The sequence below is a fragment of the Mesoplodon bidens genome (assembly GCF_964165515.1).
Source record: "Mesoplodon bidens genome assembly, chromosome: 4".
NCBI classification, from domain to species: Eukaryota; Metazoa; Chordata; class Mammalia; order Artiodactyla; family Ziphiidae; genus Mesoplodon; species Mesoplodon bidens.
This window is the reverse complement of record NC_138160.1, coordinates 149,460,928-149,478,504: the sequence shown is the minus strand read 5'-3', so window position 1 is coordinate 149,478,504 and position 17,577 is coordinate 149,460,928. Positions and strand designations below refer to the sequence as shown.

At 44.4% G+C, this 17,577-nt stretch overlaps 2 long non-coding RNA genes across 4 annotated transcripts in view; both read left to right on the top strand.

Moving 5' to 3' along the window:
- LOC308617026 overlaps positions 1–6,996 on the top strand; it is a 43,138-nt gene extending 36,142 nt beyond the window's left edge. The window contains exons 4-6 of the long non-coding RNA XR_014015802.1: positions 244–434; positions 4,888–5,068; positions 5,474–6,996. This is a non-coding gene — a long non-coding RNA (uncharacterized lncRNA). The remainder of the gene's footprint in view (positions 1–243; positions 435–4,887; positions 5,069–5,473) is intronic.
- A 7,576-nt stretch (positions 6,997–14,572) lies between these two features.
- Positions 14,573–17,577, top strand: part of LOC308617028 — a 46,074-nt gene continuing 43,069 nt past the window's right edge. For 2 of the 3 annotated variants that reach the window (XR_014015804.1, XR_014015805.1), the window contains exon 1: positions 14,573–15,048. This is a non-coding gene — a long non-coding RNA (uncharacterized lncRNA). The remainder of the gene's footprint in view (positions 15,049–17,577) is intronic. The other variant, XR_014015806.1, reaches the window with a different exon arrangement.

Genomic DNA, 17,577 nt, shown 5'->3' with positions numbered 1-17,577 from the left:
ATATACCACATCTTCTTTATCTAGTCATCTGTCGATGGACATTTAGGTTGTTTCCATGCCTTGGCTATTGTAAATAGTGCTGCTATGAACATAGGGGTGCGTGTATCTTTTTGAATTACAGTTTTGTCTAGATATATGACCACGAGTGGGATTGCTGGCTTATATGGCAACTCTATTTTTTTTTTTTTTTTTTTTTTTTTGCGGTACGCGGGCCTCTCACTGTTGTGGCCTCTCCCGTTGCAGAGCACAGTCTCAGGACGCGCAGGCTCAGCGGCCATGGCTCACGGGCCCAGCCACTCCGCGGCATGTGGGATCTTCCCGGACCGGGGCACGAACCCGTGTCCCCTGCATCGGCAGTTGGACTCTCAACCACTGGGCCACCAGGGAAGTCCCCAAGCAGTGTTTTATTTGATTTTGCTTCTGCTGAATTTGCGGTAAGTGAATATGAGCAGTGCTACACCAGTGTCATCACATGGAAGGCTTCTGTGTGGCTCTCAGTTGCAGTCTGTTTCACACGTGCTGCAGTCAGAGGAAAGGGGTCCCCCGGTTAACTCCTCCATCCAGTCCTTGTGGATTTTGCTCACGGTTGTCTCATGTTAATTTATTTATTTATTATTTTTTAAATTTAGAAATTTTTTGTTTTGGCCTGCGAGGCTCTTCGATGCGGCACGCAGGCTTCTCTAGTTGTGGGGCGCAGGCTTAACTGCCCCCAGGCATGTGGGATCTTAGTTTGGGATATTAGTTCCCCCACCAGGGATCAAACCCTTGTCCCCTGCATTGGAAGGCGGATTCTTAACCCCTGCGCCACCTGGGAAGTCCTGTCTCATGTTAATTTTTGATCTGTCACCAATGCTGTTACACTCCTTTTTGTCTCCTGGGTCAAATGTATCACAAATTTTTTACTTGTGGGCAAAAATTGCCAGGTTGTAGATTATGGATGTTTTTAAAATACTAGGAAGTGTGGATGTTGGGTTGGAGTCGAGTGTTTATTCCACGCCATTTCCAGCACTTGGAGAATCCACCTTAATTTTGTCCATCTCAAGTGTCTGAAACGGGATCTCCTTGTGATGGTATATTGGTTTTTACTGATAACCCATTGGTGTTCAGCATTTCTTTTTTAAAATTTTCATTTTATATTGGAGTATAGTTGATTTACAATGTTGTATTAATTTCAGGTGTACAGCAAAGTGATTCAGTTATACATATATATATATATTTTTTTTTTTCAGATTCTTTTCTCATTTAGGTTATTACAGAAAATTGAGTAGAGTTCCCTGTGCTATACAGTAGGTCCTTGTTGATTATCTGTTTTATATATAGTAGTGTGTATCTGTTAATCCCCAACTCCTAATTTATCCCTCCCCCCACCTTTCCCCCTTGGTAACCATAAATTTGTTTTCTAAGTCTGTGCATCTGTTTCTGTTTTGTAAATAAGTTCACTTGTATCATTTTTTTTAGTTTCCACATATAAGTGATATCATATGATATTAGTCTGTCTCTGTCTGACTTACTTCACGTAGTATGCTAATCTCTAGGTCCATTCGTGTTGCTGCAAATTGCATTATTTCATTCTTTTTTATGGCTGAGTAGTATACGTGTGTGTGTGTGAGTGTGTGTGTGTGTATCTTTTTAGGCATTCATCTGTCAATGGACATCTAGGTTGCTTCTATGTCCTGGCTATCGTAAATAGTGCTGCAATGAACATTGGGGTGCATGTATCTTTTTAAATTATGGTTTTCTCCAGATATATGCCCAGGAGTGGGATTACTGGATCATAACGGTAGCTCTATTTTCAGTTTTTTAAGGAACCTCCGTACTATTCTCCATAGTGACTGCACCAATTTACATTCGCATCAACAGTGTAGGAGGGTTCCCTTTTGTCCAAACCCTCTCCACCATTTGTCATTTGTAGACTTTTTAACGATGGCCATTCTGACCAGTGTGAGGTGGTACCTCATTGTAGTTTTGATTTGCATTTCTCTAATAATTAGCAAAGTTGAGCATCTCGAAAGAAAATTAGTTTTAATACCAAGTAGGATTTTTTTTGCCTGCGCTATGCAGCTTGCGGGATCTTAGTTCCTTGACCAGGGGTCGAAGCTGTGCCCCCTGCAGTGGAAGCACAGAGTCCTAATCACTGGACCATCAGGGAATTCCCCCAAGTAGTTTTAAAAGTCTATGTTTATAAAATTTTAAACATTTACTTTTCAACTGCTTGTTTCTAATGATCAGAGTACACTGAGATTTATATTTATGAGTTTGCATTCTGGAAATGTACTAGAAATCTGATTCAGTGATTATCTTTTTTTTTAACATCTTTATTGGAGTATAATTGCTTTACAATGGTGTTTTTTAGTTTCTGCTTTATAACAAAGTGAATCAGCTATACATATACATATATCCCCATATCTCTTCCCTCTTGCATCTCCCTCCCATCTGTGATTATCTTAATATTCTTTTTGGGTAGACATAGACAGTCATTTGAGCTATGAATAAAGGCACATGTTTTATCTTGTTACGACTATTGCACTTTGCAAATACTTTGATTTTTACAGATTGCAGGTATGTAGCAACCCTGCATCCAGAGAGTCTTTGGGTGCCATTTTTTCCCAAGAGCATTTGCTTGCTAATGGCTAAACTAATTGTTTAGCAGTAAACTCTTTTAAAAAATTAAGGTACAGACAAGGTTTTAGTCACAATGCTCTTGCACACTTAGCAGACTACCCTATAGTGTGAACATGACTTTATGCACCAGGAAACAAAAAAAATTGTGTAACTCCCTTAATTTTGATATTCACTTTATCTGGGTGTTCTGGAGTAAAAACTGATGTCTCTGAGGTCTGCCTGTATTTTTTTCCTGGTAAAACCACATCATTGATCTTCTATTAATGATTTTAAAAAATCAAGCATGTTCTACTGATCACCATTAGAGAGCTTTCTATATCTATTATTACCAAGAGCTCAGGATGAGAAATACATTTGGATATTTGAAAAGACTCTCTGAGCAGAAACAAGACTTGAAGTGTGGTTTTATGATAAACCACTCAGAAAACCTCAGTCACCCAATACTAAAAACACAGAAGAGAAGATAAACAGCCATTTACCAAGCTGCTTGTCTCCAGCACGTGACACGTGACATATTAAGACATCTTTTGCTCCCATCCCTGTATATAGAGCAGAAAAACAGGTTTTAAATAGAAACCAGCACTTCTGCTCAAATGCATTGGGCAGGATTTTTTTTTTTTTTTTTTTTTTTTTTTTGTGGTACATGGGCCTTTCACTGTTGTGGCCTCTCCCATTGCAGAGCACAGGCTCCGGACGCGCAGGCTCAGCGGCCATGGCTCACGGGCCCAGCTGCTCCGCGGCATGTGGGATCTTCCCAGACTGGGGCACGAACCCATGTCCCCTGCATCGGCAGGCAGATTCTCGACCACTGCGCCACCAGGGAAGCCCATTGGGCAGATTTTTAAAAATATATTTTCTAGTTCTACATACCCTGAAAGCTCTCATGGTCAATCGTCAATCACATCTTGACCCAAAGCAGCCCAGCGGTGTACACAGATATCTATTCACTAAAGAGGAGCAGTTCCCTGTTGAATAATAGGAAGGAACTACAAAGCAGATGATGTATAGATTCCCAAGGCTGGTATTTCAGTTGCTGGCAAGCAGTTTTGCCTTGTGGGGACATGCACATGCTTAATAATTGGTTTGTTAATATCTCCTTAACCAGCTGGATCTCTGAAACATCTGTAATTTTGCTCCTTATGCAATTCACATTGTCTTTTTTGTGCCCAAGTTCTGTGGTTTTTGTTTGTTTTTATTCTGCTCATTATCTTTTAATTTTTAAAAAAATCTTTGTTGGAGTATAGTTGATTTACAATGTTATGTTAGTTTCAGGTGTACAGCAAAGTGAATCAGTTATACATATACATATATGCATCCTTTAAAAAATTTTTTTTTAATAAATTTATTTATTTTTGGCTGTGCTGGGTCTTTGTTGCTGCGCACAGGCTTTTGCAAGTTGCTGTGAGTGGGGGCTACTCTTTGTTGTGGTGCGTGGGCTTCTCATTGTGGCAGCTTCAGTAGTTGTGTCATGTGGGCTCAGTAGTTGTGGTTCACGGGCTCTAGAGCACAGGCTCAGTAGCTGTGGTGCATGGGCTTAGTTGCTCCGCGGCATGTGGGATCTTCACGGACCAGGGATCAGACCTGTGTCCCCTGCATTGGAAGGTGGATTCTTAACCACTGCGCCACCATGAAAATCCCCGTCTATTAGCTTTCATGTTGGTGTTTGCTTTCGCCTCTCTCAAGTAGATAGATACCTAGGGTGAAATTGGTGACTCAGTGTTCATCATTTTGAGGAACTACCAGACTGTCTTCCAAAGTGGCTTCACCATCTTACCTTCCCTCCAGCACTGGGTGAGGGTTCCAAGTTCCTCGTGTCCTCACCAGCACTTGTTTCTCTGTCTTTATATCCATCTTGGTGGGTGTGAAGACATGTCAGCTTGTAGCTTTTTTTTTTTTTTTTTTGCAGTATGCAGGCCTCTCACTGTTGTGGCCTCTCCCGCTGTGGAGCACAGGCTCCAGACGCGCAGTCTCAGTGGCCATGGCTCACGGGCCCAGCCGCTCCGCGGCATGTGGGATCTTCCCGGACCAGGGCAAGAACCCGTGTCCCCTGCATCGGCAGGCGGACTGTCAACCACTGCGCCACCAAGGAAGCCCTATGTATGTATTTCTTATAAACCACAATGTTGCACATGACCATCCTTCCTTATAAAGTTAGTTTTACATTTTTGAATCAGTCTGTGGAAAGACATCTACATATGGTCTCTTTTCTTTCCTTTCCCCACCATTTCTTCCCCAAGGATTTAGTTATGCTACCAATTGTTGCAGGTTCTTGCCCTCAAGTTAAAACCAGTGGATCAAGTCCTCAGTGGGATATTTTGGAGAATGAACTATGCAGTGAAGAGAAAATAGTAAGATTCAGAAGAAATGATTCCTAGTCTGTTTTTGGAGAAAACTGGGCATTTCATAACATGCGTGATCAGCATGTAACCCAGGAGAGGCGTTTGAGGTGAGTGGCATTCCCACGGGGGGGGGTGGTGGGGCAGGTGTCATCAGAGTGTTAGACTCACTTGAAATTGAATAGAAACGTAGTTAAACAATTGTGTATTCAGAGTATTTTCACAAGACAGTACTTTCATAAATGTGATGTCGATATTAAGCATCTGAAACATAATTCAGTAGGAAACAATGGTCAGGAAACCTCATCTGGAAAATACTGAAAGTTACAGTTCTATTTGAGCCCTCAGCTAGAGTATTAAATTTGTTGCACTTTGTAACAGTTGAAAAGCATGCTGGAAACATGCCAATGGCAAACACTTAGTCAACACAAATACTAACAATCATCGGTAAATCATTAATTAGTAAATTACTGATAAGTATTAATCCCTAATAGTGTGCTTCCCATTTTGAACAGAAATCATTTGGTGGAGAGTCTGTGTGAAGGTAAAGAAGATAATCAATGTGGAGAAACCCTGAACCAGATTACAAATCTTACTGTGCATAAGGGTTATCCCACTGCAGTTCAGCCCTATAAGCAGTTCAGCCCTATAAATGCACTAAGTGTGCAAAAACCTTCAGGGATCGTTCTTTCCAGAGGAATCAGCAAAGATCTCACCCTGGACACAAACCTTATCCATGTGAAGGATGTGGGCAAGCCTGCAGCTCTGTCTCGTGCCTAAATCCTCCTGGGGAAACAGACATTGTAGAGAAACGTGATAAACATCAGGATGCTGGGAGAGCATCGAAGAGGTGCGTGAAGAGTGGCAGTAGTCAACAGCCTTTAGAGCGTGAGAAGTCTGGAAAAGCTCTCACCTGCCTGCCATCTTTTCAGCGACGTAATAGAGGTCATTATGGACGGAAATCGACGTGTGTGAAGTACGTGGGAAATCCTTCAGTTATTATTCCCAGATTGCACGGCATGTGAAAACTCACACTGGAGAGAGAAACCCTATGAATGTAAAGAATGTGGGAAAGCCTTCACTCGCAGCACACAGTTTTGAGAACGTGTGAGGATGCACACTGGAGAGAAACCCTATGAATGTAAGCAGTGTGGGAAAGCCTTCCCATATTGCAAGTCCCTGCAAGGACACATGGGAATGCACACTAGGGAGAAGCCTTCTCGTGTGTATAATGAATGTGGAAAAGCCTTCCATTGTCCCAGGTACATTAGAAGGCACATAAAAAGACACAGTGGAATAAAACCCTATGAATGTACAGAATGTGGGAAAGCGTTCATTACTCCCTCATCCCTTCGAGAACATATGAGAACACACAGTGAAGAGAAGCCCTATCAGTGTCAGCATTGTGGAGAAGTCTTCAGGCTTCAGAGATCTCTGCGAGGACACATGATTACTCACAGTGATGACAAACCCCATCAGTGTCAGCAGTGTGGGAAAGCCTTCAAATATCCCATATCTCTGAGAGGACACATGAAAACACACAGTAAAAAGAAACCGTGTGAATGTCAGCAGTGTGAAAAAGCCTACTGTTATCTCATATCCCTGCAAAGACACATGAAGACACACACTGTGGGAAAACTTGAATCCCAGAATAGTGGGAAAGCCATAATTCTTTCTTAAAACTTAGAAGTGGGAGCAAAACAGTGTCAAGAAATTTTTTTTTTACACCACATGGCTTGTGGGATCTTAGTTCCTCAACCAGGGATCGAACCCAGGCCCCCTGCAGTGGAAGCACAGAGTCCTAAGCACTGGACCACCAGGGAATTACTGAGCAACCTTATGAATGGAAAAAATGTTGGAAAATTTTTTTTCCTTTGTAAGTGTCTTATCCTCAATACTGATCTCAGTATATTAATTTGTACTTCATGTTGCTGATCTGAACATGTAAGTATCCCTTCATGTTCGTCTCTACCACTTACATTTTGTTATCTCTGAGTTCATATTATTGTACAATCACATAAAACTTGTCTCATTTCCATTAGAATGTCTTTGATATCAGGGGTGCTAAATGGCTTTTGGTTTGTGATTTTTTTCATGTGCAACTTGTGATTTCTTTCATTTTTGATGAACAGATTTTTTTTTTTTTTTTTTTTTTTGCTGTACGTGGGCCTCTCACTGTTGTGGGCCTCTCACTGTTGTGGTCTCTCCCGTTGCGGAGCACAGGCTCCAGACACGCAGGCTCAGCAGCCATGGCTCACGGGCCCAGCTGCTCCGCGGCATGTGGGATCTTCCCAGACCGGGGCACGAACCCGTGTCCCCTGCATCGGCAGGCAGACTCTCAACCACTGCGCCACCAGGGAAGCCCGATGAACAGATTTTTGATTCTTACTTTCCATTATGTTCCATTATGTACCTAATATGTGATCATAATATGAGGCTGGCATTAATTAAATATCTTTCCTTGTCCACTGTTAAGAGATACTAGAATCTCCTGAATCAATATTTACCCTCTCCTTGAATCTTCATTACTGAAAGGTGTGTCTTCTAAGTTGTTTGTTGCTAGCAGATACCGTATATGTGTTCCTCCCAGAAATTAGTAATTGCGGAAGGTCATGGAAGATGACGGGCTTATCTGATTATGTTCATAATCTGACCTCTGTTCATGTCCATGATCTTGGTTGCAAATTGAACACAATACATTGAGTTAAGAAGAGCGACCTGAGGAACTTCCCTGGCAATCCAATGGTTAAGACCCGAGCTTCCAATGCAGGGGGTGTGGGTTCGGTCCCTGGTCGGGGAACTAGGATCCCACATGCTGTGGCCACCACCCGCCCCGCCCCCCAAAAAAAGTAAAAAAAAAAAAAAATAAGAGCGACCTGGTGGTGTGAAGATGAAAGCTCCTGTCCAGATTGTTCTGCTGAACTGTGTTGTCATCTTGGGTAAGGTGGGAAACTATATCCGGAGTCCTTCTGTTAGCAGTTCTGAGTTAAAGTTCTTGAGAAGAGGAAGATGCATGAGGTCTGGAAAGCAGAAGTGAGGAAGCCATGATTCTGTTTTTAAATTTTATTATTGTTTTGGCCAAAAAGTTCGTTCGGTTTTAAGTAAAAATAGAAAGTATCGCATTTTTCATTTTCACCAAGAATTATATTGAACAATGTATTCACTAACTGAACGAACTTTTTGGCCAAACCAATATCATTACTATTATTTTTTTGGCTGCACCACTTGGCATACAGGATCTTAGTTCCCTGACCAGGGATTGAACACTTGCCCCCTTCAGTGGAAGCATGGAGTCTTAACCACTGGACCGCCAGGGAAGTCCCCAAGGAAGCCATGATTCTTGGGTCTTCTGTACTATCAGGAGACAGAGATGCATGGCAGCCTACTGGCCCTGAGTTCTAGCACAGTTTTCTGACTTATGGCTCTGCCCATATGGAAGAGCTCCAACAACACATATATTTGATGAACAGTGTGAGTCCCCATAAAGCCTTGCCTGAATTTCTCGTCTGGCCTCGTTTCAATTTCTGTTGATTAGAGAGTCCAAGGACCCAGGTCAATAACCATACTGACAGAAAAACAGACACATACATAAATAGAATGGAATAGAGAGCTCAGAAATAAATACAATGTAAGGTCAATTAATGTAGGAAAAAAGACGCAAGAATATACAATGGGGAAAAGACAGCCTCTTCAATAAATAGTGTTGGGAAAACTGGAACCTACATGTAAGAGAATCAAACTGGACTTTTTTCTCACGCCATATATATATATATATATATATATATATATATATACACACATACATACACACACACATATATATGTAAAGACTTTGTACAACTCAATATGAACAAAAAAAAAACCCACTTAAAAAATGTGTACAAGACCGAAATAGACATTTTTCCAAAGAAGACATACAGATGGCCAACAGACACATGAAAAGCTGCTCAACATCACTAATCAGGGAGATGCACATCATAACCACAGTGAGATAACACCTGTCAGTGACACCTGTCAGAATGGCTATTATCAAAAAGACCACCAATAACAAGTGTTGTGAAGCATTTGGAGAAAAGTGTAATCTAGTGCACTGTTGCTGGGAATATCAGTTGCTGCAGCCATTATGGAAAACAACATGGAGTTTCTTTTTTTTTTTTTTTTTTTTGGTATGCGGGCCTCTCACTGTTGTGGCCTCTCCCGTTGCGGAGCACAGGCTCCGGACACGCAGGCTCAGTGGCCATGGCTCACGAGCCTAGCCACTTCGCGATATGTGGGATCTTCCCGGACCGGGGCACAAACCTGTGTCCCCTGCATCGGCAGGCAGACTCTCAACCACTGCGCCACCAGGGAAGCCCAATGTGGAGTTTCTTAAAATAAAAATAGAACTACTGTACGATCCAGCAATCCCACTTCTGGGTATTTTTTGAAGAAAACAAAAACAGTAATTCAAAAATACATATGCACCCCTATGTTCATTGCAGCATTATTTACAATGGCCAAGGTACAGAGGTAACCTCAATGTCTCAACAGAAGTGTGGATAAAGAAGATGGTGCATGTATGTACAATGGAATAGTACTCAGCCATAGAAAAGAATGAAATTTTAGCATTTGGCACAATATATATGGCACTAGAGGGTATTCTAAGTGAAATAACTCAGGCAGAGAAAGGCAAATGCTGTGTGGTTTCACTCATGTGGAATGAAAAAAACAAAACATGGAGAGTCATAACAAAACAGAAATAGACTCACAGATACAGAGAAACAAGTGGTCGTCAGAATGGAGGGTAGTAAGGAGAATGAGTGAAATAGGTGAGGGAGATGAAACAAACTTCCAGTCCTTTTAAAGTCAGTCAGTCACAGGGATGTAATATACAGCATTTATAGAGTCAGTCATATTGTATGGTGGGAATTCCCTGGCAGTCCGGTGGTCAAGACTCTGCACTTTTACTGCTGAGGGCCTGGGTTCTACCCGTAGTTGGGGAACTAAGATCCTGCAAGCTATGTGGTGTGGGTCACGGAAAAAAAAAGAGTGAAGATTTCTTCCCTGAACTAATTAATGCAATTTTTTTAAAAAGTGCGATATTGGTGGCTGTGAGCAGGGTGGGGCTTCTGACAGGGCACCAACCCAAGTAGGATGTCACATGTACATTGTCTGGTTTGTGATGTCATGGATGCTTAAATCATAATATTTCTGTCAAATGTATACTTTTTGCATTTTTCTTCATGTGTGTTTTAGTAAAATACTATGATGTCAATTAATATTACTCACCACAGTAGCACCATAACCCATATAAAAAAAAAACACACTATCTCAAGTTTTCTCAATAGATGTGGAAAAACATTTTATACTATTCAACATTTATGAATGACTAATTAATAATTTGTGATGAAGGCAAGTTGTAATTATAAGGGAATAGTTCAGGCATACAAAAATGGGGTCAGGCAACTATTGAGGATCTGGTCTTGGATAGGTCCCTCCTCCACTGTTAACTTGAACTTTTTTGAACATGACCAGACCCAAGAACACGACCAGTTTTATTCAGAACACAATACACCAATCTGAGACCTTATGTTCTCAAGGTCCCCCTTTGGAACTGTGTAACAATTTCAGACCCCAACACATCCTTGCTTAACAAGCACCCTTACTTCTTGCCGGATCTAATTATAATTTTTGACAAACAACTTATGTAACTAAGTGTGGCCTTGTAGTTTTGCCTTTTTTAAAAAAGTATTTATTTGGGTGTGCTGGGTCTTAGTTGTGGCTCACTGGGTCCTTAGTTGTGGCATGCATGTGGCATCTAGTTCCCTGACCAGGGATCAAACCTGAGCCCCCAGCATTGGGAGTGCAGAGGCTTTAAAAAAAAAAAAAAAGTTTGTTTGTTTATGGCTGCGTTGTCTTCATTGCTACACGCGGGCTTTCTCTAGTTGCGGCGAGCAGGGGCTACTCTTTGTTGCGGTGTGCGGGCTTCTCATTGCGGTGGCTTGTTGTGGAGCACGGCCTCTAGGTACACGGGCTTCAGTAGTTGTGGCATGCGGGCTCAGTAGTTGTGGCTTGTGGGCTGTAGAGCACAGGCTCAGTAGTTGTGGCACACAGGCTTAGTTGCTCTGTGGCATGTAGGATCTTCCCAGACTAGGGCTCGAACCCGTGTCCCCTGCATTGGCAGGTGGATGCTTAACCACTGCACCACCAGGGAAGTCCTTCAAGCACTTCTTGAATCTGCATCTCCCAGGCTGAAGTCCTAACAAATCCCAAATCAATGCCTCTGTATTTCAATCAGGCCTCTGTTTCTGAGATATTGGTTAGTAAGGAATAGATGAGAACTGTCAATTGGCAAAAGGTCACTTGTCTAATAAAACTATACACAAACCAAGAATACCCATAGTCCTGCCCCCATCAGCAGTCTACTGGATATCCTAGCCGGTGTCATGAGAAATAGGTACAAGAATTATAAAGCAAGAAAAAAGTAACTTATCTTGTTTCATAGCTGAAACAATTGTGTATATAGAACTTCAAAAGTATATAAGGGAACCATAGGGAAAAAAATGATTAACAGGTTTTCTGGATGCAAACTCAATATAAAAATAAACGTCATGGGCTTCCCTGGTGGTGCAGTGGTTAAGAATCTGCCTGCTAATGCAAGGGACACGGGTTCAAGTCCTGGCCCGGGAAGATACCACATGCCACGGAGCAGCTAAGCCCGCGCACCACAATTACTGAGTCTGAGCTCTAGAGCACATAAGCCACAACTACTGAGCCCACGTGCCACAACCACTGAAGCCCGTGTGCCTAGAGCCCGCGCTCTGCAACAAGAGAAGCCACCACAATGAGAAGCCCACGCACCACAATGAAGAGTAGCCACTGCTCACCGCAACTAGAGAAAGCCCGCACAGCAATGAAGACCCAACACAGACCAAAAAAAAAAAAAGTCATTACATTTCTAATCACTATGGAAAAGAGGTTGAAGATTTAATTTAAAAGATAATGTGTCCAAAAGTAGAAATGACACTCGTGTCAAAATAAGTCTAATGAAAGATTGAACCTAATGTAAAAAAATGTAGGATTATATTGAATGACATCAAACTAAATAAATGGAAAGGTAAAGCATGTTGTAAGAAAGGAGAGAGCAGTATCACCGTGATGTCAATCCTCCACAAATGGCTATAGGGTCTTCATAAAATCCCTTTTTTCTACAATCAGTGTTTCTTAGAACTTCACAAATCTCACTTCTAAGCTTTACAAATAAGAACAAATGTTTAGTAGTAGCAGTGTTTTTCTAAACAATGTTGGGGTTTAGAAAACCCCAACTTAAAATTAGCTTAAAATGATCAAGGATTAAAAACTTATGTTGGGGGCTTCCCTGGTGGCGCAGTGGTTGACAGTCCACCTGCCGATGCAGGGGACGCGGGTTCGTGACCCGGTCTGGGAAGATCCCACATGCTGCGGAGAGGCTAGGCCCGTGAGCCATGGCCACTGAGCCTGCGCGTCCGGAGCCTGTGCTCCGCAACGGGAGAGGCCACAACAATGAGAGGCCCCGTGTACCGCAAAACAAAACAAAACAAAATTAACGTTGGTAGCTTAATTATGAAAATATGAAAGTAAAGTATGTTCCCATAGGAATGGATGATTACCATTTAAAAGAGTGATATACCTTAAACTTCACAGGCTTTCGCATTAAAAATTTACCTAGGGACACCTGCTTTACCAGGAGCTTCTTTCCAGTCCCAGGAGTTGGAGTTGAAAGTGTCTGCTGAGAATCCCATCCCCACCCCGCAGGCTATCCTGGGTAACCCAGTGAATGATGGAAACACAGGGATAAATCTGTGAACTTGGATTTCATAATGATTTCTTAATATGACACCAAAGGCACAAGCAACACAAGAAAAAATAAATTGGACATCATCAAAATTAAAATCTCTTGTGCATCAAAGGATACTGGAAAGACATCCCCCTACAGAGTAGAAGAACATATTTGCAAATCATAAATGTGATAAGGTTTTATTATCCAGAGCACATTAAAAAGCCTAACATGTCAGTCACAAAAATGCAAACAACTCAATTAAAAAACAGGCCAAGGAGTTAAATAGACATTTATCCAAGGATAACATACTAATAGCCAATAAAGACATGAAAATATTCATCACTAATCATCAGGGAAATGCAAGTCAAAACCACAATGAGATAACCACTTTGCAACCACCAGGATGGGTAGAATAAAAAAATTAGAAAAGAAATGTCAAGGATATGGAGAAATTAGAACCCTGTACACTGCTGGTGGGAATGTGAAATGGTGCAGCCACTGCAGGTAAGACGTTGGTAGTTCCTCAGAAAGTTAAACATAGAATTAGCCTATGACCCAACTATTCCACTCCTGCCTTTACTGAAACAGATGCTGAAATACATGTACATGAATGCTGGTTGCAGTACTATTTAAAATAGCTAAAAGGTGAAACATTCCAAATGTCCATCAGTGGATGAATGGATAAAGTGTTACCTGTACATAAGATGAGAATAATAGTCACAAAAAGGAAGGAAGCTCTGACACATGCTGCAACGTGGATGAACCTTGAAAACATGCTGAGGGAAAAATCAGGCAGAAAAGGCCAATATTGTATGATATATATATATATATATATATAAGATCCAGAATAGGCAAATCTAGAGTCAGAAAACATTTTAGTGGTGACCAGGAGGTAGAGTTATCATGGCTATTACTGCTTTTAATTCTTTTTCAATGGCGATGTAACTCACATACCATAACGTTCACTCTTTTTTTTTTTTTTTTTTTGCGGTATGTGGGCCTCGCACTGTTGTGGCCTCTCCCGTTGCGGAGCACAGGCTCCGGACGCGCAGGCTCAGCGGCCATGGCCCACGGGCCCAGCCCTGCCGCGGCACGTGGGATCCTCCCGGACCGGGGCACAAACCCGTGTCCGCTGCATCGGCAGGCGGACTCCCAACCACTGCGCCACCAGGGAAGCCCACGTTCACTATTTTAAGTGTAAAACTCAGTTTTTTGTATGTCGCTCACATGTGCAACCATCACTATAATCTGAAAAAGGTAATAATAGCTTTTAACGTTTCAAATTTCACATGGACTAAAGCCTGATCTGACATAAATTTCCTTGTAGTGTAAAATGCACACCTGAGGTCTGTGGCCTCTCATACCTGTGGCTGTGCTGAGACCAGTCCTGCACGGAGTCTGGGGCCTGCGGGTCCGAATTCCCACGGGGCAAAGGTCCCTGGCTGAGGGCTGCTGACCTCCAGCCCAAGAGATGGGGAAGGGGATGGAAGGCGGGCCCTCCCCGTGTCAAAGGTCACCTGTGGGACGGAGCCTGACCCTTCGTTGCACGCGGTGACATCACTGAGTCTTTGTTCTTAAAGGGCACAGACACAGGATGACCTCGCATCGGGCCGACCCCTGACCCCGAAGGTCACCAGAACAGCACCTCCTGCCCTGTCCCATTCTCGTCCTTCCAGTCCCCGCTCCGGACATGGGGCGCTCCGCAAGGAAACTGAGTCAGGACATCCAGGTCCAGCAGGACAACCACGAGGGGCCGCCGAGTGGCGGGCGGACGGCGAGTCCACCTTGCAGGGAGGGGCTTCCGCTCGGAGACACGTCCCGGGAAGGAGGCCACGTAGGTACCGTCTGAGGCAGACAACACGTGACCTCAGCCGGCCTTTTGCTCGGGTTCCCAGGGAGTCCGTGATGCTTCAAATTAGGGACGGCGGGGGGCGCCCTGGAGGACTAACCTCTCATCTGAAAGTAGGGACTGGAGAGCTGCCTAATCAAGGGTCTAGGGAGAATTTGGAAACCCGCCAATCAGGGCGTGGAGTCCAGGAACTCCGTCCAATCAGGGCGCGGGTCCCAGGAGCACCTTCCAATTAGGGTCGGGGGCGGGCGCAATTTCGGCCCCCGTGGTCGTGGCTCTTGTACTTATGCTGCGCTGGTGCGCACGCCGAGCTCATGAGGACGCCGAGCTCATGCGCGCCTGGCCCACGCAGTCCCAGGTGTACGTTCCACATCGCTCTCACTTGCCCAAGTCTCGTGGCCGCCGGCATGACGCCGGGGAGAGCTCAGAGCGAGGCGGAGATGGTGAGTGCCCGAGCCGGGACCGGAGACAAGGAGGGGCTGGTTCGAACCAGCAAGGAACCCGCTGGAAGCTGACGGGGTCCTGCGTCTCCCTCCCCGCTCCCCCTGCTAGCCTCCACCCCAATAAGCCCTCCGCCCCGGGGTGGGGTCTTGGCGTCCTGTCCCGTCCCCACGCGGGGGTCCCTCCCCGAGTCCTTTGCTGGGTGGGGTCGGAGGGAGGACAGGACTTGGGGAGGGCGGTTGGGGTGGCTGCAGGGGACCCGCTCTGGACCTGACGGTTCTGCTTTCACTCTGGCCCCAGTTTTCAGTAAAGGTAAAATAACGGATCCTTTCCCCCTCCTCTTCTTCCACTTAGAGTAGTAAGTTCCTCAGGTCTGTTCTTGGTCTCCTGGCGCGGAGCGTGTTGTTTCGACTCGTGTTGTTTTGGGAAGGGTCTCAGGAATGTCCTGTCTTCCACTGCAGTTGTGGGGAAAATGCAGAAAGTTCTCTGGAATTAATTGAGGAAACCTCAGCTAAAGTTGGAGTGGAAATGGGCCTATAGGGAGAGCTCTCTGCGTCCCCTTCCCTCTCCCCAAGCTTCATCAATTACTCCAAACAGGTAGAGACCACCCTCTACATCTCCAACCGGAAGGCGCATCTTAATACCCAGCAGAAAGAAAACCTCTCTGGGCCAGGACAGCCCAGCCACTGAGAAGCCTCCATATTTTGGACGCCCAGCTCCTCCAATGGACTCCTCGGTTATTACAGCCCCTCCAGACTACTCCTTTTCCCTGTAATAGTAAGCGCCCCTTCATTATCCTCTGGATTTGCCGGTGACGGTCCGTCATAGATTGCAATTACTCCCTCTGTGGCTGAACTCACTTTTGCTGGTAAGATAAGTGGCTGTTACACTGATAAACTTGATAGTACACTGAAATAAGGTCGACAAAGAGGTGGATTCATGTCTTTATATAAAAATAATAGTGACTCTTCCATAAAAGGCACAGAGTTCCTAACGCTCTGGTCCTGTTCCATTTCGTGTTAACACGTGGCATTCAGATTAATGAAAATTCTGTAAAAATGTGACCTGTAAAAGAAACTAGTGTTCAATTCTGATTAATTAACAAACTGTTACCATGAGGGAATTAGCTAATAACTCTTACCTGGGTTCTTGGAGCCCTTAATCAGTAGAAATTGATCAGGCCAGGTGAAGAGTTCAGGCAAGGCTTTACTGAGGTTCCTGCTACAGCACGAGGGAGCGAGAACAAGTAACTGGTGCCTTTGCTGGATCCAGGAGGAGGGGCGGGCTGGTCCCTTAAACGGGGTGAGGGTGGGGGTAGGTGGGTGGGTCGGGCCGGAGCGGTGGCTTAGATGGTCTGGCCACCCCCTTGGTGTGCCGTGTGTGGGGATCATGCACAGGACCCTGCTTTTGCTCCCGTACCTCGTTAGTGGCAATTGGGTTTTGGCCTTTTTGTATCTTGTTGTTCTTAATTTGCCCCCACTGCGCATGCGTGCAGTTATTTTTAGTCCCTTAGAGTTGCTTTGCACCTGTTGCTGGAGGAGATAGTTGTCCAGGTGCAAGCACTGCAGCAAAGGGTCCCAGGTCCCAGCCTTTCTCAATACCTGTCTTCTGAAAGGAATAAGCAGGATCCAGTTATTAAAACCATAAAAGTGCCCTAGAATTTCCCTCCTTTACGTTATCCGTGAACACAGGTGGAAGCAGGGATCCTGCAGGCTGCCATTCACACTCTGGGAGGAGGGTCTTTGTTTCCTGTAAATGACCCACGGAGCTTGAAGCAGGGGCATGACCTGGGGTGGGGGACAAGCTGAGCACAAAGCTGAGCCTGCGAGGGAGGTGAAGGGAGGTGCCCTGGGGTCTTGCTGCCCCCCTCACCCCATGCAGGTGGCCTCCAGACCATGGAACTACCACAGGAGGAGCTGTTGATGCCGTGATCATGAGGGGAGGGGATCCACTTCCAGTAGTGCTGGCGGTAGTGTGTCCTCTGTGAGGTGTACTGTGCTTGCCGTGGGGCTGCTCTTAAATCGTGTGCTTTTGCATTAAGTTAATGATGCCAAAATAATCTTGGCTTTCTGTGCACCGATGCGGAACCGAAATAGGGAGACAGAGTTTTGAGGAAAAGAAAGAAAAGCTGGATTCTTTGCCAGGCAAAGGGGGAACACAGTAGGCTAGCGCCTCAAGCACTGTGCCCCCCTCGAGAGGGTAGAGAGAAGTTTTTTATACTCAGGACTCTCGGTCTGGGGTAGGTGATAAGGATCAAAGTTGTGAAGGTCTTGCATTTTTTTCTTGCATTATTTCAAAATGGTCACAGCTGGCGTTAGGCAGCCTGGCAACCGGGTCTGGTATCCTTGAACTTACAGGCCTCTGACCTTCTTTCTGAAATAAAGAGCGCTACAAGGGAGTGTAGGGGGAGAAGAGTGCCAGGTGCAGAGTGTAATTCATGTGGATTCTTAGAGTAATCAGCTTTGTGAAGGACAAGTCCAGCTACAAGTGTTTGTTAGTAGTAACAGCTAAAGAATAACCAAGGTTGCTTA